Source organism: Eptatretus burgeri, chromosome 3 (assembly GCF_056783735.1).
Source record: "Eptatretus burgeri isolate ZD-2024b chromosome 3, Ebu_testis_v1, whole genome shotgun sequence".
In the NCBI taxonomy this organism is placed as follows: Eukaryota; Metazoa; Chordata; class Myxini; order Myxiniformes; family Myxinidae; genus Eptatretus; species Eptatretus burgeri.
Window position 1 is genome coordinate 81,912,497 of NC_140963.1, and position 22,037 is coordinate 81,934,533.

Consider the following 22,037-nt stretch of genomic DNA (forward strand, 5'->3'; position numbering starts at 1 on the left):
AACGGTCAGGAGGTATCACCATCCAAAACCCACGGTCAGGAGCTTTCACCAACCGTAACCAACGATCAGGAGCTATCACCAACTGTAACCAATGGTCAGGAGCTACTACCAACTCTCAGGATGACAGTCCTCTCATCCTTTTATAGGCGACAAGTGTGGGCGGAGCCTCAAGCAGACTTCAGCCAAATCCAGCTTGCCTATTGGCGCATCGTTGCACGTGTCCTCCAACTGTCAATTTTCGTGATCATTCCTTCCCCACAATCAAACAAGAAGCAACTCCAAATTAACACAGGCCTGGCTTACAACGCCATGTTTGGGGAACTGGATGAACGCCAGAGAGCGAACATTTGCCTGAATTACTGAGCAAAAACGTGAAGCGCTCACAAAACGTCAATGGCAACCATCACTTCCCCGTTCAGCCCGACACGAGAAGGAGCCAGCCAGCGTCCACGGAGCTGCCGAACGGGGCATCGGGCGTCAATGGAAAAAAGGTGGATGTCAAACGTTAGTGAAGGATAGGTGGGTGTCTGAGCTTAATGATCCACAGCCGTGTTTGTCTGTCAGAATAACTGTTCAGGAAAGGCCCGCAGTATGTTTAATCAAATGTCGTGTAAGTCCAAAGTGTAAATAAATCCTCCACTTCCAAGCCAATGCGTCCTGATAGAAAGGGAATCTATTCTATACCCTTCTCCAATGTATCAAAGAGTTAGAATCCCACCAGACAAGGGGATGGGTCTATTCTGAACATGCATTTATGGAAATAACTGTCTGAGGACCTGGATGTTGTGTGCATTAGTCTGATCCGATTCTGAAATCCACAACTATATATATATATAGTTAAGTGGAGGGAGGGATCCATAGGTAGATTGTATTCAGTACAGGGTGGACTGTATGTGATCACATAGGTTAAATTTACACCTGTATCAGTGGAAATGTCAGCGGTAAGTCTTGTAAAATATGCACTGACAAGGTAGTGAGCATTAACTTTAAGACAGTATAGAATAGGATGTATTGCACAAAACTTCCTCTCTTTCGGCGAGGCCAGGTGAGGACTTGTGGGCACAAAGTCACCAATAGGAATACAAGTGTGCTTTTCAGGACTTTCTGGACACTAAAATCACTACAAATGGGCACAGCAGTTCTGCTGAGGGCTTACAAAGAACCACAGGATAAGTGGTTTTGTGTGTTGCGGGGGGGGGGGTATTGGATGGGGATGGGGCAGACGGAAGGAAGAGCACCACCCCTGTCCTGTGAAGTGGCCAATGGAAAGCAGCCATGGGTGGTCAGGAGAGGGATGGTAAAAATGGTTGCGCAACCACATGTGTTCGTTCGTTCGTTCGTTCGTTCGTTCGTTCTTTTTTTCTCTCTCTCTCTCTCTCTCTCTCTCTCTCTCTCTCTCTCTCTCTCTCTCTCTGTCTCTCTCTCTCTCTCTCTCTCTCTCTCTCTCTCTCTCTCTCCTTTGGTCACTACCCAAGGAGGATGTGTTGGAGAGATCCTTCTCTCTGCTTGACCACAATCTTCACCACAATCCATCACTTCCACGACCGCCCCTGCCAGTCGCCATCCAGAACCATACCAGCCCTGTGTGCCAGCAACCCACACGCCATGGGATCATATCTGCCACAAGGCCTCCATTGCCCCTTTGTTGTGAAAGTCCTGGTATTTGTGGTGCCATTAGCCGATTATGCCTTGTTTTTCTCTGCTGTATATACCATTGTGTGGCCCTTTCATTTCTCTCTGTGTTCCTTGACTGTCAGATCTGTGCCATTTATTGTGAGTCTTACCGACCTTTTTCCCTGGATACTTCATTAAAATAAATACCCAATTAATCATAAAAAGCATTTCCCATTTTTCTGCCTTCCCACACGAACACTTCTAGGTTCGGCATTATTGGGTGATCCTTGGGGAATTGTGGTATGAATTAATTTAATGCAATACTTTTAACACCATTTCAGAGTCCACAGATGGTCTTTGACCATTCGGCCTAGAGCGGTCTGTGTGAACGGATGCCTCTGACACGACATCTGGTGCTCAGGATTGAGATGCAACAACTCTAAATTTAAGATGGTCACTCCTGACAACGGGGCAAAGCTCCAGGGATCTGTGGCATCCATGCTGAACTTTTCAAGGCTGGTGGAAATGCTGCACTCGTGTCGCTGCATGCAGTTTTGTGCTCTGCCTGGAACACAGGCATCATCCCAACTGACTGGAAGAGGGGCCTTGTTGTCCCTCTCTGGAAAGGGAAGGGTGATCGCCAAGACTACAACAACTGCCGAGGGGTGATGCTGCTCTCAGTGCCGGGCAAGGTCTTTGCTCGGATAATTCTTGAGAGGGTTCGCCACCATCTGCTTGAGCACCAGTGTGTCCAGAGCAGTCAGGCTTTACACCAAAGAGGTCAACTATTGACCGTATCCTTGCACTTCGTGTCCTCATCGAACGCAGACGAGAGTTTCGGCAGGGGCTGCTTGCAGCCTATGTTGATCTCTGTAAAGCGTTCGATTCAGTGAATCGGGATGTCCTCTGGAGGATTCTTGGTCTTTGTGGGGTGCCACCAAAACTGATCGATCTGATGTCTGAACTCTACTCTGGTACTGAGAGTGCTGTGAAGTGTGGTGGTACCATCTCTGACTTATTTCCAGTTGTTACTGGAGTTCGTCAGGGATGTGTACTTGCCCCCACACTTTTCAGCACTTGTATGGACTGGATTTTAGGGAGGATGTCGGAGAGATCAAGTTGCGGTGCATCGTTTGGCAATGTCAAGATCTCGGACCGTGATTTTGCAGATGATGCAGTCATCTTTGCGGAGACTTTAGACATCCTCTTGGGGGCCCTCAAGGTGCTGAATGAGGAGTCGGAGCCGTTGGGATTACGGGTTTCTTGGGTCAAAACTAAGATCCAGGCTTTGGGTGACATCTTGGATGCTGCTGTCCTGTCTGTGTCTGTTTGTGGTGAGGATGTTGAGGTCGTGGAGAGATTCACTTACCTTGGCAGTGATATTCATGTCTCTGCTGGCTGCGAGTCAGAGGTCAATAGACGTCTGGGTCGGGCCTGGGGAGTCATGGATTCACTGGATCATGGGGTGTGGCGCTGCCGGTACCTGTGCGGGAGGACGAAAGTCCGAGTCTTCAGGTCCTTGCTACTTCCAGTCTTGCTCTATGGGTGCGAGACTTGAACTCTGACCAAGGATCTGAGACGGAGACTTAATTCCTTTGGTACCAGAGCTCTTCGGAGAATCCTTGGCTATCGCTGGTCGGATTTTGTGTCCAACGAGCGGTTGCTGAGAGAGACTCGGATGAGATTTGTTTCCTGCATAGTCCGTGAGCGTCAGTTGCGGCTGTATGGACATGTGGCTCGTTTTCCTGACGCTGATCCTGCTCACCAGATTCTCTCAGCGAGGGAGTCTCATGAGTGGAGGAGGCCAGTGGGCCGACCACGTGCCTCATGGTTGCAGCAGGTTGACCATCATCTCAAGGAGATGGGGATGGGCCTGGCATCTGCCTGGGGGATGGCCAGACGGAGGCCCCTGGAGTACCGGCGGAAAGTGGACGCAGCGACGTGCTGTTCTGGCACATGCTCCCATACCTGACCTGACTCCTGACACGACTCTACATCTGCTATCAGGAGAGTGGGATTCATACCAACATCTCCAAGGATAATCATTAAAAGCAATTTGCAGTGCTGAAATTTAAAATAAAATTTTTTCAAATCTTTGATTGCATGGGAAGAAAAGCAGACAAAATGGCAGATGTCCAGGTAATGGCGGAAAACGCAGAACACGTGGTCGGAAGCGACACTGAAGGGGTGGTTATCGGGGAAGAGATCAACACCTGGTTGCTCAAAGCTCGGATAAGCACTATCCTCTGGAAATTACTTATCCAGCAGATAAAATTTCAAGTTTTCCATACAGGGTGGCCAGAAAGTTCCTACCCCAGTGAAATCATACAAAATACTTTTAAAATGGTACTGCTTCCTCACTTGATGATAAATGGTCGGTTAGTTAACCATCGGATAAGAATTTTAACCACAGCATAGCTCTTATCTCGTGGTTAAATTACCTTAGTTTTGGGCAGCAAGCAACAGGCACCAGGTTAGGACCCCACCCCTCAGCCCTCCAGCCAGGAGGCTGGTGCAATTTTGACCCAGGGCATAATGGAGGCCATAATGGTGCAATTTCAGGAAATTAAGGGGTAAATGATTAAACTAGAGAGCAAAATGGATGAAAATGGAGCAGAAATGAAGAAACAAATTAATAATTTGGAGAATAAATTGGAAAATTAAATCAAAACGATGACATTTTTGGGGCGCAGGCACGAGCACAGATCAGGAATGGAATGGCAGTTGGGGCGAGGTTTGGGGTGATAAAGGAAAAGATAGGGACATTTTAAAATGGTCATGACATGGAAGAACACTGCACTGGTGTCGATGTCACTCTGCTCTAGTGGGAAGAGACCATCCATGAGATGAGCCAAATAGAGGGGGTGAAGGTGGAGGTCCCTGCGGTTTGTGAAGCGAACTCCATGATGTGTGGGACGGTGCTCACAGGTGCACATTTAGATCCTGGCACTCCCGGGACCAACAGGTTGTGATGTGCAGGCAGCCGAGTCTGAGCTGGTGAGCCAGGTCTCCGAGGCTGCGATGTGTGGCATGGTGGGTGAGCCTGCTTAGGGTGTGAAAGAGGTTGGACCACCAGTGAGTGAATCTGATCCTACTTCAGTGAGCTCGGTTAAGTCCGTCAAGGTGTGCGAGGTGGCATCGAAGGTCGTGTCGGGACCCGAGTTGCGTGAGTCGGACTATTTGTGCAGTGGCGTACTGAGGGTGTCTGGCACCCAGAGGAAAAACATAATTTTGTGTCCCCTCCCTCCCCCAAATCCACAAACCCACCCACCATAGACATGGGGAAACTAAGATCTTACTTTTAAAATTTAAATTAATTGACCATATAGGCATGTAATAAACTCCACTCGATACAGAAGGCCAAAACAAAGATGAAAGGAACATTAAGTGTCAGTTCAAATATTTATTCAATTTAGAGTTCGAGTGGATAATCCAGGAAGAAATTTATCAGCAAACATATTACAGAATGTATATTTATCCTCAGTAATTATATTTATACATACATACACACACAAACACTTAACTGCTGCAAAGTGATCAATGACTTCGTCAAAGTTGACCTTTTCTGCTGTCTCCCGTTCTACGGAGAGAAGGAGCCAGATCACTGAGGCAAGCTTGTCCCATTGACACCCTCAGGTGCATGAGGATCAGCTTTAATTGACTGAATGACCATTTGCAGCTTGCGATTGACACACACACACACACACATACATATATATATATATATATATATATATATATATATATATATATATATATATATATATATATATATATATATATATATAAATGTTGTTGTTCGTCTTTTGGCTGCTCCTGTTAGGGGTCGCCACAGCAGATCATCCGTTATGATCCGCATACTGATTTGGCATAGGTTTTATGCCGGATGCCCTTCCTGACGCAATCCTGGTCACCTTTTACAACACAGGGATAAGGATTGGGTTTCATCATGATTCCGGGCTGCTCTGCACCCTCTCATAGCACGGCCCAGTGCAGAGCTCCCGTCATCAAGCGATCCTCCAACCCAAGCCTCCGAGTAGCTGGATTACAGGCGCACACCACTACGCCCGGTAATATATATATATATATATATATATATATATATATATATATATATATATATATATATATATATATATATATATATATATGTTGAAAGAAGGATTTTTAATGCAACAAACATACGTATCTGGGAACATCTTCACCGTACGACACAATGAACGAAAGCAGTTCAAAAGGAGTGTGTGGTGAACTGTCACGACGGGTTTCTAGAAGCAATCCTGCAGTCCAGGTCTCTATGTGGAGTTCGACTCCATCCAAATCAGTGTGATAGAAATTCTTTAGAGTTGTGCAGTTTTGTTTAAGAGGGAGAGCCGCTGAGTTCTTGTTCTCTATGACATTTCTGATGTCGAGTAAAAAGCCAAACTTTTCATTGAGTTCCTTTGGTCGAGTGAATCGCTGAACCATTTCCTGCTGGAGCTGGTTCAGAACGCTTTTGATGACTCTTATGATCTCTTCCTCTGCTGAGAGACCTTCGTGTCGTGCCAGTTCTCCAGCCGTTATTCTTTTCCTTGTTCTTCTCAGTACCTCCACTCATCGTTCTTTGCCTTGGTTCATGGGGTATTGGCACAAATAGTCTCGAATTTTGGAGATATCAACTTGAAGGGCTTCATTGTTATTCATTATACATATCTCTTGGAAGTTCATGCTTGGATCTTGTAATCTTTTTTTGCACACAATTTATTTTCACCTGGATACCAAAAAGGGAGAGTAAAAAAGTTGAAAGTGAGGATACTTTGCAGCAACTGTCCCGCTGTGTCCCCCTTGGTTACCTTCACCTCCGAAGGTGGACGGAGGTTATGTATTCTCCGCTTTATCTGTCTGTTTGTTTCTTAGCAGGATATCGCAAAAAGTTATGGACGGATTCAGACAAAACTTGGTGGACTGGTTGGTTGTGTAACAAGGGCGAATTGATTAGATTTTGGTGAAGACCTGCACACTATTATTTTTTAAGTGATTCTTTATCATTGAGAGAAAAAGCCAAAAATGATGTAGAGCAGAATATCTGAAAAAGTTTTGGATGGATTCGTTTGAAACTTGAGGCACAGGATAAGTGTGTGACGACGACAAATAGATTAGATTTTGGTAAAGATCTGGATTGGAGAATTTTAAAAGTGATTTTTCACAATTGAAGGATACTGCCAAAAACAATATCGACCACAATATTTCAAAAAGTTGTGGACAGTTTCCTTGCTTATTGGCAAGTCGTCAGCGACAGCGAAGACAGAAACGCGCACCACCGAGGCTGAAAAGCCCTTGTGTCGCTTTTCAGAGTTGCTTTATGCAGCTTTCTTCAGCGAGAAGAGCATGATGGAGTCGACTTATTTATATAATCCTGGCCACTTTTATTTTAGATAATTTTAGAAACAGACATAGGAATAGGTAAATGTCCTCTAACTATGACATAAGCGACATATTTCTTACATCACAATTACTTACGTTGCACTTAGATGCTGAGACATAAACTAAGAAAATAACTCCTATACGAAGCATCTTCACCCTCTCGGGTCATTTCCACAGCAATATATTGTGACGGACTGTGCTGCTCTCAGATAACTCCGAGTCCGAGGCATATATTCAAAGACCACAGATGCCATCTACAACCCTCACCCCTAGCAGGATCTTTACGCCCAGGGTCGGTTGACCGTACCTGTAGGATGATCGAGGAAAATGGAGAACCTTGCCGGTGGCTGTACAATGGATATGAATTGGCTGAGCGAACCAGTGATACGCGCCACACCCTATTATCTATCAGAGGTCAATAAACTCTGGGTCAATGACCTTCAGGCACGCTATGTCGCAATCAAAGCAGTTTCAAGTTTGTATTTGGGGAAGTATTCACAATGACAGGCAAGCAAGTGTTTAGAGGCAAGTATTTATAGCATGTATAACATTCCCATTACTTCCACGCGACGTACCCGCCCTCGTAAGCACTTTAGCACTTTAATGGATCCAAACATCCAAAGAAGTGAAAGATTGGAGGAGGGGTAAAAAGAGGTAGAAGTGAGAAAGAAGTAGTTGGGGTTTATTGCGGGTCTCCACACACCTGCGTTTCCACTGCCCAATAGTCAGGCCTGATGGTCCTTCGATCCACCTCCTCATGCTTCCTCCTCCACTCCATTTGCATCCACTCAGAGTGTCCAATGGTACGGGTGACTGCACGTGATAGTGCTCCGCTTGCATTCCCTCTAAGCTCCCACTAGTACAGATGGCTGCATGCAATGGTATGAGGCAGATTGTAGCGGGAGAACGTCTGGTGATGAGGTGAGGAGAGGTACCGGCACCTTCGCTCATTGTGCACTTGTACACCAGGCAACGAGGTGATGTAACCAGGTTCAAGCGAAGATGCATTGGGGCATGAAGCAAAAGGGTGCGTGGGTGTGCAGAGACAAGAAGGACGCAAAATGTATTGAAAGGAGCAGGTGACAGGAAACGAAAGAGTCAGGTGAAGCTAATGAACGGAAAGAGGTGAAGCGAAGCGAAGTGAGAAAAAGGAAAGAAAGAGAGAAAGAGGTGCCAGGAAGACAGAGAAAAATAATAAAGTGAACCCCACACACACACACACACACACACACACACACACACACACACACACACACACACACACACACACACACACACACACACACACACACACACACACACACACACACACACACACACACACACACACACACACACACACACACAACGAATGAAGCAAACATGCACCCTGCACTAGTTAAGTGAATACACAGCGGGATAGTGAAGTGAACGCATGGAGCCTCCCACACGCACACTACACTTCTGTGTAGGTCAGATATTTATAACCCTTTTTCCCCCTCCCCACCTTCCGCTCTGCTTGGTAATAGCTCGTCATTGGCTGACCCACGAAGATTTCGGGAAAGGGGAGGTCCTACGTGCGTGTCACTTCAAGACGATTTGTCGCTTTCTGCCGCGTGCGTGCGAACTCACACCCGGGGCTCTCGTGGCCAGTCTGCGTGTAATAGGATTGATTGCTTTCTGCCACATATGCGTGAACTTGCACCTTGGGCTGTTGTGGAGAGTCCGTGCGTGGCATGTGAGAAATGGCTCAAGTCCAGAATGTGAAGAGAAAAGAACATGTACTTCAACTAACAGTCACAAGGCACATCAATCCACATAAATACAGCATATTGTTAAGTGCTAAACAGAAAAGTACTATCAGACGTAACTAAATTTACCCAATGTGTTGGTGATTCGTTTCTTGCCGAGGGTTCACAAATGTCACAATATCCTGCATATTATATGGGTGATTGGTGTATGAGTGCATGTGTGAAGCCTTTTCGTTGATTTCTATGCAATTCCATACCCCTTGGCAAATTTCCACCAAATTTTACATAAGTGCTGGAGGTACACAGGGTCAGGTGATGGGCACAATCACCTTCTCCCACCCCATCCCCACAAGGCAATTCTCTGCATGTGCAGTGCCTATAGAAAGTCTACACCCCCTTTCAAAATTTTCACCTTTGGTTGCCTTATAGGCTGGAATTAAATTGCATTAAATCAGACTTTTTCCAGCTTGATTTACACATTTTAACCCACAGCTTCCAAATGAAAAACAAATTCCACAGATATCAGAATACTTATTCAAAGTAAAAGAAAAAGAGCAATCAGAGATTGCAAACCCTCGCCAGGACTTTGATTTTGTGGTGTATTTTATAGCTTTTAGGGTACATCCAATATGGCTGCCAAGCCATGTGACTTATGACATCATATGTGTGAACCTTTTGTTCCTCATGGACAGGTGATCGTACGTGTAAAGTTCCACCTCGATCTGTTCAGCCACTTCAGAGTAGAAGATTCCTGAAGGTTTGTTTTCTAAAACAATATGGCTGTCAAATCACATGACCGATGATGTCATGAAATTTTGTTCTGTGGACCATTTTATCCTGAGATGACCCTCAAAAATTTTCATACTGATCGGATGTAGCATTCCACATCTGCAATTATGACGTCATAATGAAGGCACCTATGATGTCATAAAAATCACCCTCATTCCACATAAGGAGTACTTGCTCGGTGCTAAGTCTCAATTTTTGTCCTTGGTGCAGCTTCAGAAATACAGAGGCCCAAAGTTTTTCCATTTTTCCAATATGGCTGCCACACCACGTGAGCTATAACGTCATAATTATCATTAAAACAATCCACATGAGTAGTCACAGCAATGGCGAAAATTTGTCTCAATCCGCCAAGCAGTTGCGGAGAAAAACATGAAAGTTCTGGTGCGGACAGACAGACAGACAGATAGACAAACAAGAAGAAGACTTCGTGCAGAGCACGATACTTGCAAATCCATAAAACAAATTTGACCTCAAAAATAATTGTTGGTTGAATTCAGTGACCAAATATGCAACTCCTCTTAAAATTTCAAGTCAATTGGATGAAAATCGAGGATTTAGAAATACCATCTTAGTTGACCTTTTGGTCCATGTTGATCTAAAAAGGAATTCATTCGTTGAATTCAGTGCCCAGAAATGTATACCCTCTTCGAATTTCAGGTCAATCGGATGAAAATCGAGGATTTTAGAAATACCACCTCAGTTGTTGACCTTAGGCCGATGTTGACCTTTTGGTCCATGTTGACCTCAGAAACAATTTGCTGGTTGAATTCATTGACCTGGAATATAAATCCTCTTCAAATTTCAAGTCAATCGGATGAAAATTGAGGATTTTAGAAATACCACCTTAGTTGTTGCCCTTTTGACTATGTTGACCATTTGGTTCATGTTGACCTTAAAAATAATTGGTTGGTTGACTTCAGTGACATGAAGTATAAATCCTCAAATTGTAAGTCAATCGGAGGAAAATTGAGGATTTTAGAATCACCACCCTAGTTGTTGACCTTGAGCCTATGTTGACCTTTTGGTTTATGTTGACCTCAAAAATAAATGGCTCGTTGAATTCATTGACATGAAATGTATATCCTCTTCAAATTTCAAGTCAATCGGATGAAAATTGAGCAACTTAGAAATCTCACCGAAGTTGTTGACCTTTGGCCTCTGCTGACCTTTTGACCTCAAAAACAACAGGCGTCTTCCTTATGGCAAACTCTACCATGTGGTGAAGTTTCGTGAAGATCGGATTTGAAATTGTGACCTGTTGGCAACAAACAGACAGAATAAGAAAATCAACTGACCAATACACTTGAAAAATCTTCGATTTTGCTCGTTACAAACAAACAGACAGAGAGGGGTGAAAACATAACCTCCTTCATCTTCGGTGGCGGAGGTAAAAATAGGACCACCTGTCCTGAAGCTCACCTGGATCAGGAGCAACAGTCACTCAAACCCTGCACAGACCTCCCTTCGACCCTGAAATTTTTTAATGCCGTGAACAAACTTTGGTACATCAATGGTGATGAAGGTTGTGGTCAAGTTTCATTGAAATTCTGTGTGTAGTTTGGAGAAGAGAGCAAATACCTATTTTGGGGGTCAGACCCCCCCCCCCTTAGATTCCCTAATGAGAACAGATTTTGATGCAGTCAATACACTTTGATACGGCACGGGAAAAGAATGTTGTCAAAATTAATCAAAATCGTGTGTGTAGTTTCCAACAAGAAAGAAAATACCTATTTTGGGGGGTCAACACCTACCCCCACCCCCAACTCCCCCCCCCACCCACAGACCCCCTTGAGTGCAGGTTTTTATGTAGATAAGCTTTGGTAGATCATGGGTGATGAAGGTTGTGGTCAAGTTTCATCGAAGTTGTGTGTGTAGTTTCGGAGAAGAGAGAAAATACCTATTTTGGGGTCAAAACCATCCCGTATATTTTTGATTTTAATTTTGTCTTCGGTTTTTGCGATCGCTTTGGACGCTTAAAACTCGGTTGTCGAAATTCTGGTAAAAATCGGATGTTTTGGAGACGTTTTAAGATTGTATAAAAAAATATTTCACTCGACGCATCACGGGTCGTCCCATGATGCAGTGCGCTCGAGCAGACGCGTCGTTGAGTTACGTTAAGGTATAATTGCGTGGAGAAATGGAGATTTTTGCTTCGGTCGATGGTACGATTTTTGATGGTTTGATACAGAATCATTGTTCAAACTTCTGGTTTGCGTCGCTACGTTCTCTAGAGACAGCTTTTATTTGACAAGGTCAGAGGTCAAGTTGACGATTTCGTAAGTACCAGTCTATGACTGCTTGTTTGTTTATTTGTAGGCACGATAACTCGAGTATGGAAGAAGCTTCCAATGTCAAATTACACCACGTGATTCAGGAGGGTGATGGCTAGCGCTGATTAGATTTTGGTCAAAATCGGTCAAAGGTCAAGGTCACAGTGAGGTCAAACATAATTCCGTAAATTCACGTGGAGATATGGAGTATTTTTGCTTCGGTTGACGTTACGAGTTCGTTTTAACTTCGATTTTAATTTTGTCTTCGGTTTTTGCGATCGCTTAGGACGCATAAAACTCGGTTGTCGAAATTCTGGTAAAAATCGGATGTTTTGGCGACGTTTTAAGATTGTATAAAAAATATTTCTCGCGCGTCATGGGTCGTCACATGATGCAGTGCGCTTGAGCAGACGCGTCGTTGAGTCAGGTAAAGGTTTTCTGTGTGCGCGCTGACGGTGTTTTCGATAAAGATGGTGTTTAAAAGTCATTTTTTATCCCAATAAAGATTATCGTCGCATGCCTGACTCGCTGAGCCGTCGGATTATGTAAAGATTGTTGGTGGATGGCCGAATAATCCGGTTTTGTGACTTTGATAAAATAATATAAAATAATTGCGTGGAGAAATGGGGATTTTTGCTTCGCTCGACGTTACGAGTTCGTTTTAACTTCGATTTTAATTTTGTCTTCGGTTTTTGCGATCGCTTAGGATGCTTAAAACTCGGTTGTCGAAATTCTGGTAAAAATCGGATGTTTTGGAGACGTTTTAAGATTGTATAACAAATATTGCACTCGCCGAGTCACGGGTCGTCACGTGGTGCAGTGCACTTGAGCAGAGGCGGCGTTGATCACGTAAATGTTTTCCGTGTGCGCGCTGACGGTGTTTTCGATAAAGATGGTGTTTAAAACTAATGTTTTATCCCAATAAAGGTTATCGTCGCATGCCTGACTCTCTAAGCCGTCAGATTATGTAAAGATTGTTGGTGGATGGCCGAATATTACGGTTTTGTGACTTTGATAAAATAATATAAAATAATTGCGTGGAGAAATGGAGATTTTTGCTTCGGTCGACGTTACGATTTTTGATGGTTTGGTACAGAATCATCGTAGAAACTTCTGGTTTGCGTCGCTACCTTCTCGAGAGACAACTTTTATGAGACAAGGTCAGAGGTCAAGTTGACGATTTCGCAAGTACCAGTCTATGACTGCTTGTTTGTTACTTAAGAAATCTAAAGATTTCGTAAGTATATTGATGACTTCCATTTCTGTTTGTTTGTTTGTCGGCACGATAACTCGAGAACGGAAGACGCTACCAATGTCAAATAACACCACGTGATTCAGGAGGGTGATGGCTAGTGCTGATTATATTTTGGTCAAAATTGGTCAAAGGTCAAGGTCATAGTGAGGTCAAATATTCGATTTTTGATGGTTTGGTGCAGATAACTCGAGAACGGAAGAAGCTACCAATGTCAAATGATACGACGTGATTCAGGAGGGTGATGGCTAGTGCTGATTAGATTTTGGTCAAAATCGGTCAAAGGTCAAGGTTACAGTGAGGTCAAACATCCAAAAAATGATAACTCGAGAACAGAAGAAGCTACCAAAGTCAAATTACACCATGTGATTCAGAAGGGTGGTGGCTAGCGCTGATTATATTTTGGTCAAAATCGGTCAAAGGTCAAAGTGAGGTCAAACATCCAAAACATTCGATTTTTGATGGTTTGGTACAGAATCATCATAGAAACTTCTGGTTTGCGTCACTACCTTCTCCAGAGACAGCTTTTATTAGACAAGGTCAGAGGTCAAGTTGACGATTTCGTAAGTACCAGTCTATGACTGCTTGTTTGTTTGTTTGTCGCCTACAGGTCTCAATTTTAAACCTATCTTCACGAAACTTCACCACATGGTAGAGTTTGTCACAAGGAAGAAGCTTATTGTTTTTGCAGTCAAAAGGTCAAATGGTCAACATAGGTCAACAACTTAGCTTTTTGTTATTCTGTCTGTCTGTCTGTTCGTCAAAATCCTCAATTTTCATCCGATTGACTTGAAATTTGAAGAGGATATACATTTCATGTCAATGAATTCAATAATCCATTTATTTTTGAGGTCAACATGAACCAAATGGTCAACATAGCCCAAGGTCAACAATTCGGCTGGTATTTCTAAAATCCTCAATTTTCATCCGATTGACTTGAAATTTGAAGAGGATTTATATTCCAGATCAATGAATTCAACCAGCAAATTGCTTCTGAGGTCAACATGGACCAAAAGGTCAACATCGGCCTAAGGTCAACAACTAAAGTGGTATTTCTAAAATCCTCGATTTTCACCCGATTGACCTGAAATTTGAAGAGGGTTTATTCTTCATGTCACTGAAGTCAACCAACCAATTATTTTTAAGGTCAACATGAAGCAAATGGTCAACATAGGCAAAAGGGCAACAACTAAGGGGGTGTTTCTAAAATCCTCAATTTTCATCCGATTGACTTGAAATTTGAAGAAGTTATATATTTGAGGTCACTGAATTCAACCACCAATTATTTTGGAGGTCCACATAGGCCAAATTTCAAAAATTGTCAATTTTCATCTGATTCACTTGAAATTTGAAGAGGAGTTGCATATTTGGTCATTGAATTCAACCACCAATTATTTTTAAGGTAAAATTTATTTTATGGACTTTGCAAGTATCGTGCTCTGTACGACGTCTTCTTCTTGTTTGTCTGTCTGTGTGTAGGATGTCTCAAAAAGTTGTAGACCGTTCCAGATGAAATTTGGCAGGCAGGTTGGATGTGTGACAAGGACAGACTGATTAAATTTTGGTGAAAAGCAGGATCCGGATCCAACTACTAGAATTTTTGAAGTGATTCTTCACCATTGTGAGATACGACTAAACTAATATACATCATGATATCTCAGAAAGTTGTGAATGGATTCGGATGAAACTTGGCGGACAGGTTAGGTATGTGACCTCGACGAATTGGTTTCCTTTTGGTGAAGATCCGAATCCTGATCTGGATACGAAAATTATTTAATTACCTCCACACACGAAGATGAAGGAGGTTATGTTTTCACCCCTCTCTGTCTGTTTATCTGTCTGTGTACAGGATATCTCAAAAAGTTGTGGATGCATCCGGATGAAATTTTGTGTACAGGTTCCGTGTGTGACAAGGATGAACTGATTCTTCACCATTGATATCGGGTCAAAAACAATACATAGCAAGATCACCATGATGTTTCAAAAATGTATTGGGCCTGATATGTTCTTGCGGATTCGAAATTACGTGGCAGAGGTATGCATTCCACCAAGTGCCTTTTCTTGTTATTTTTTGTATACATACAGTCAAGGCTTTGCAGGCCAACTCTTTGAAACACGGTTTGTCCAAGAAATATCATGGTTGAAAGTGAGACCTTGGAGTTTGAATGACTGAACTTCTTCAAGAGGATTGTTAATATAGTAGATATGAGTTTTTCCCAGACAGTCCTTTTCGAGAGAGATAGAGAGAGAAAGTGTGAGATTTGTTAGGTTTTAAGGACATATTCCAAGTGTTTGACGAGCTTGTGATTTTGTAAGCATTGCCGTTGCGCACTTGTACATTTGGCCAAACATTTTTGTGATGCACTTCCGAGTTAGTTTTTGTTTCAGCTTTAAGCATCAATCTTCTTGATGGTTTAGTGAAGTTTAAATAACCTGATATTGATCGGGTGACGAACCTTGTATATACATGCAGAACCTAAGGTTGAAAAGGCACGACACGTAGACGTCGTGGTGTGAAGCGAGAACATAAAGTCGGATTTCCAGGCCAGGAAGCATTTTTTGAGAAGCAAAGCGTTATAATCGTAAAGTATTTTCCACGGCTAGCTGGGGGTTCGTGCAGACGTGTCCGACCCTTACACTAAAGGCACTCGCCGTGTCTGTTTCATTTCACACGCGTTTTTGCAATAACTACGCAGAAACACTGGCACCCTTTTTATTAGCTCTCCCTCTCTTCATCCTACTCGGGAATTCATTTTATTTTCTCGCCGTGCTGATGGGAGCTCTCAAGTGCTCAGACGCATTATTGCCGCGGCCTGAATTCTGATGCGCGATAAATACGCACGCCTCTCACTTTTCCTAATAGAATCTTCAAATGTCACTGATTTAGAATGTTATGCAGCTATCGTAAACAAAGGCGAGCTTTGTTTACGACGACTCGGAGCTGCGGCCTACAGGGTGTGATTGCAGCGCACAGGTAGCATGCCCCTGGTCACGAACGCATCTGGACAGTTCAATATCACACAGTATATAGATGCTTCGAGAATGCGGCAAGTCGGTGAGATGATGTATCAGCGTTTGATTGAGGATGGCCAAGTTAAGCCTCCGCTGGACCGGGCGGTTTGGTTTGAAAAGGGCTTACGTTACCTGTGCAAATTGTCGATAGCTCACAAGTTGGAGAGATATCCACTTACCGAGGACTATCATCATCTCCGGCAAAAAGACTCAGAGAGAAAAGGTCATGCAGGCCAGTGTCCAGAAAGCAGAAGTGTGGTTTGGAGTGCAGAGAGCAAAAGTATAGTCCACCATCCAAAGTTGAAAAGTGCAGTCTACCGTCAAAAGATCAAAAGTGCTGTATCCTGTCCAAAGATGAAAAGTGTTGTCTAACATCAAAAGATGAAAAGTGCTGTCTATCGTCCAAAGATGAAAAGTGCTGTCTATCGTCCAAAGATGAAAAGTGTTGTCTAACATCTAAAGATGAAAAGTGCTGTCTAACATCTAACGATGAAAAGTGCTGTCTACCATCAAAATATGAAAAGTGCAGTCTACCATCCAAAGATGAAAAGTGCTGTCTATCGTCCAAAGATGAAAAGTGTTGTCTAACATCTAAAGACGAAAAAGTACTGTCTATCGTCCAAAGATGAAAAGTACTGTCTATCGTCCAAAGATGAAAAGTACTGTCTATCGTCCAAAGATGAAAAGTACTGTCTATCGTCCAAAGATGAAAAGTACTGTCTATCGTCCAAAGATGAAAAGTACTGTCTATCGTCCAAAAATGAAAAGTACTGTCTATCGTCCAAAGACGAAAAGTACTGTCTATCATCCAAAAATGAAAAGTACTGTCTATCGTCCAAAAATGAAAAGTACTGTCTAACATCTAAAGATGAAAAATGCTGTCTATCGTGCAAAGATGAAAAGTGTTGTCTACCATCCAAAGATGAAAAGTGCTGTTTATCGTCCAAAGAAGAAAAGTGCTGTCTAACACCTAACGATGAAAAGTGCTGTCTACCATCCAAAGATGAAAAGTACTGTCTATCGTCCAAAGATGAAAAGTACTGTCTATCGTCCAAAGATGAAAAGTACTGTCTATCGTCCAAAGATGAAAAGTACTGTCCACCATCCAAAGGTTAAAAGTACTGTCTATCATCCAAAGATGAAAAGTGCTGTCTGCCATCCAAAGAAGAAAAAGTACTGTCTATCGTCCAAAGATGAAAAGTACTGTCTATCGTCCAAAGATGAAAAGTACTGTCTATCGTCCAAAGATGAAAAGTACTGTCTATCGTCCAAAGATGAAAAGTGCTGTCTACCGTCCAAAGATGAAAAGTGCTGTCTACCGTCGAAAGATGAAAAGTACTGTCAATCATCCAAAGACGAAAGGTGTTGTCTAATATCAAAAGATGAAAAGTGCTGTCTAACATCGAAAGATGGAAAGTGCTGTCTAACATCTAAAGATGAAAAGTGCTGTCTAACATCTAAAGATGAAAAGTGCTGTCTATCGTCCAAAGAGAAAAGTGTTGTCCAACATCTAAAGATGAAAAGTGCTGTCTATCGTCCAAAGATGAAAAGTGCTGTCCATCATCCAAAGATGAAAAGTACTGTCTAACATCTAAAGATGAAAAGTGCTGTCTGCCATCCAAAGATGAAAAGTACTGTCTATCGTCCAAAGATGAAAAGTACTGTCTAACATCTAAAGATGAAAAGTACTGTCTATCGTCCAAAGATGAAAAGTACTGTCAAACATCCAAAGATGAAAAGTACTGTCTATCGTCCAAAGATGAAAAGTGCTGTCTGCCATCCGAAGATGAAAAGTACTGTCTATCGTCCAAAGATGAAAAGTGTTGTCTAACATCGAAAGATGAAAAGTGCTGTCTGCCATCCAAAGATGAAAAGTACTGTCTGTCGTCCAAAGATGAAAAGTACTGTATATCGTCCAAAGATGAAAAGTACTGTCTATCGTCCAAAGATGAAAAGTACTGTCTATCGTCCAAAGATGAAAAGTACTGTCTATCCTCCAAAGATGAAAAGTACTGTCTATCGTCCAAAGATGAAAAGTGCTGTCAACCATCCAAAGATGAAAAGTACTGTCTATCGTCCAAAGATGAAAAGTACTGTCTATCGTCCAAAGATGAAAAGTACTGTCTATCGTCCAAAGATGAAAAGTGCTGTCAACCATCCAAAGAAGAAAAGTACTGTCTATCGTTCAAAGATGAAAAGTACTTTCTATCGTCCAAAGATGAAAAGTGTTGTCGACCATCCAAAGATGAAAAGTACTGTCTATCATCCAAAGACGAAAAGTGTTGTCTAACATCTAAAGATGAAAAGTGCTGTCTAACATCAAAAGATGAAAAGACCTGTCGAACATCTAAAGATGAAAAGTGCTGACTAACATCTAAAGATGAAAAGTGCTATCGAACATCGGAAGATGAAAAGTGCTGTCTATCGTCCAAAGATGAAAAGTGCTGTCTAACATCTAAAGATGAAAATTTCTGTCTGTCGTCCAAAAATGAAAAGTGCTGTCTGTCGTCGAAAGATGAAAAGTGCTGTCTGCCATCCAAACATGAAAAGTGCTGTCTGCCATCCAAAGATGAAAAGTACTGTCTATCGTCCAAAGATGAAAAGTACTGTCTATCGTCGAAAGATGAAAAGTGCTGTCTGCCATCCAAAGATGAAAAGTACTGTCTATCGTCCAAAGATGAAAAGTACTGTCTACCATCCAAAGATGAAAAGTACTGTCTATCGTCCAAAGATGAAAAGTACTGTCTCCCATCCAAAGATGAAAAGTACTGTCTATCGTCCAAAGATGAAAAGTGCTGTCATACATCTAAAGATGAAAAGTGCTGTCTAACATCTAAAGATGAAAAGTGCTGTCTAACATCTAAAGATGAAAAGTGCTGTCAACCATCCAAAGATGAAAAGTACTGTCTATCGTCCAAAAATGAAAAGTACTGTCTAACATCTAAAGATGAAAAGTGCTGTTTATCGTGCAAACATGAAAAGTGTTGTCTAACATCTAAAGATGAAAAGTGCTGTCTAACATCTAAAGATGAAAAGTGCTGTCTAACATCTAAAGATGAAAAGTGCTGTCTACCATCCAAAGATGAAAAGTGCTGACTCCCATCCAAAGATGAAAAGTACTGTCTATCGTCCAAAAATGAAAAGTGCTGTCTGACATCTAAAGATGAAAAGTACTGTCTAACATCTAAAGATGAGAAGTGCTGTCTAACATCTAAAGATGAAAAGTGCTGTCTAACATCTAAAGAGGAAAAGTGCTGTCCACCATCCAAAGATGAAAAGTACTGTCTATCGTCCAAAGATGAAAAGTACTGTCTATCGTCCAAAGATGAAAAGTACTGTCAACCATCCAAAGATGAAAAGTACTGTCTATCGTCCAAAGATGAAAAGTACTGTCTATCGTCCAAAGATGAAAAGTGCTGTCTGCCATCCAAAGATGAAAAGTACTGTCTATCGTCCAAAGATGAAAAGTACTGTCTATCGTCCAAAGATGAAAAGTACTGTCTATCGTCCAAAGATGAAAAGTACTGTCTATCGTCCAAAGATGAAAAGTACTGTCTATCGTCCAAAGATGAAAAGTACTGTCTATCGTCCAAAGATGAAAAGTACTGTCTATCGTCCAAAGATGAAAAGTACTGTCTCTCGTCCAAAGATAAAAAGTACTGTCTATCGTCCAAAGATGAAAAGTACTGTCTATCTTCCAAACATGAAAAGTACTGTCTATCATCCAAAGATGAAAAGTGCTGTCAACCATCCAAAGATGAAAAGTACTGTCTATCGTCCAAAGATGAAAAGTACTGTCTATCATCCAAAGACGAAAAGTGTTGTCTAACATCTAAAGATGAAAAGTGCTGTCTAACATCTAAAGATGAAAAGTCCTGTCGAACATCTAAAGATGAAAAGTGCTGTCTAACATCTAAAGATGAAAAGTGCTATCGAACATCGGAAGATGAAAAGTGCTGTCTATCGTCCAAAGATGAAAAGTGCTGTCTGTCGTCGAAAGATGAAAAGTGCTGTTTAACATCCTCAGGTGAAAAGTGCTGTCTATCGTCCAAAGATGAAAAGTGCTGTCTATCGTCCAAAGATGAAAAGTGCTGTCTATCGTCCAAAGATGAAAAGTGCTGTCTATCGTCCAAAGATGAAAAGTGCTGTCTATCGTCCAAAGATGAAAAGTGCTGTCGAACATCTAAAGATGAAAAGTACTGTCTATCGTCCAAAGATGAAAAGTACTGTCTATCGTCCAAAGATGAAAAGTACTGTCTATCGTCCAAAAATGAAAAGTACTGTCTATCGTCCAAAGAAGAAAAGTACTGTCTATCCTCCAAAAATGAAAAGTACTGTCTATCGTGCAAAGATGAAAAGTACTGTCTATCGTCCAAAGATGAAAAGTACTGTCTATCGTCCAAAAATGAAAAGTACTGTCTAACATCTAAAGATGAAAAGTGCTGTCTGTCGTGCAAAAATGAAAAGTGTTGTCCACCATCCAAAGATGAAAAGTGCTGTTTATAGTCCAAAGAAGAAAAGTGCTGTCTAACATCTAAAGATGAAAAGTGCTGTCTACCATCCAAAGATGAAAAGTGCTGACTCCCATCCAAAGATGAAAAGTACTGTCTATCGTCCAAAAATGAAAAGTGCTGTCTGACATCTAAAGATGAAAAGTACTGTCTATCGTCCAAAAATGAAAAGTACTGTCTAACATCTAAAGATGAAAAGTGCTGTTTATCGTGCAAAGATGAAAAGTGTTGTCTAACATCTAAAGATGAAAAGTGCTGTCTACCATCCAAAGATGAAAAGTACTGTCTATCGTCCAAAGATGAAAAGTACTGTCTATCGTCCAAAGATGAAAAGTACTGTCTATCGTCCAAAGATGAAAAGTACTGTCTATCGTCCAAAGATGAAAAGTACTGTCCACCATCCAAAGGTTAAAAGTACTGTCTATCATCCAAAGATGAAAAGTGCTGTCTATCGTCCAAAGATGAAAAGTACTGTCGATCGTCCAAAGATGAAAAGTACTGTCTACCGTCCAAAGATGAAAAGTGCTGTCTACCGTCCAAAGATGAAAAGTACTGTCAATCATCCAAAGACGAAAGGTGTTGTCTAATATCAAAAGATGAAAAGTGCTGTCTAACATCGAAAGATGGAAAGTGCTGTCTAACATCTAAAGATGAAAAGTGCTGTCTAACATCTAAAGATGAAAAGTGCTGTCTATCGTCCAAAGAGAAAAGTGTTGTCCAACATCTAAAGATGAAAAGTGCTGTCTATCGTCCAAAGATGAAAAGTGCTGTCTGTCGTCGAAAGATGAAAAGTGCTGTTTAACATCTTCAGGTGAAAAGTGCTGTCTATCGTCCAAAGATGAAAAGTGCTGTCTATCGTCCAAAGATGAAAAGTGCTGTCTATCGTCCAAAGATGAAAAGTGCTGTCTATCGTCCAAAGATGAAAAGTGCTGTCTATCGTCCAAAGATGAAAAGTGCTGTCTAACATCTAAAGATGAAAAGTACTGTCTATCGTCCAAAGATGAAAAGTACTGTCTATCGTCCAAAGATGAAAAGTACTGTCTATCGTCCAAAAATGAAAAGTACTGTCTATCGTCCAAAGACGAAAAGTACTGTCTATCATCCAAAAATGAAAAGTACTGTCTATCGTCCAAAGATGAAAAGTACTGTCTATCGTCCAAAGATGAAAAGTACTGTCTATCGTCCAAAAATGAAAAGTACTGTCTAACATCTAAAGATGAAAAGTGCTGTCTATCGTGCAAAGATGAAAAGTGTTGTCTACCATCCAAAGATGAAAAGTGCTGTTTATCGTCCAAAGAAGAAAAGTGCTGTCTAACATCTAACGATGAAAAGTGCTGTCTACCATCCAAAGATGAAAAGTACTGTCTATCGTCCAAAGATGAAAAGTACTGTCTATCGTCCAAAGATGAAAAGTACTGTCTATCGTCCAAAGATGAAAAGTACTGTCCACCATCCA

The 22,037-nt window shown here is 41.9% G+C and overlaps 1 long non-coding RNA gene and 1 pseudogene across 1 annotated transcript in view; both read right to left on the reverse strand.

Annotated features, from left to right (window-relative positions):
- Positions 1–5,545: 5,545 nt before the first annotated feature.
- Positions 5,546–5,686, reverse strand: LOC147030307 (signal recognition particle RNA; annotated as a pseudogene).
- Positions 5,687–9,897: 4,211 nt separating this feature from the next.
- Positions 9,898–22,037, reverse strand: part of LOC147030308 (uncharacterized) — an 82,102-nt gene continuing 69,962 nt past the window's right edge. Inside the window, exon 3 of the long non-coding RNA XR_015055770.1 lies at positions 9,898–10,791. This is a non-coding gene — a long non-coding RNA (uncharacterized LOC147030308). The remainder of the gene's footprint in view (positions 10,792–22,037) is intronic.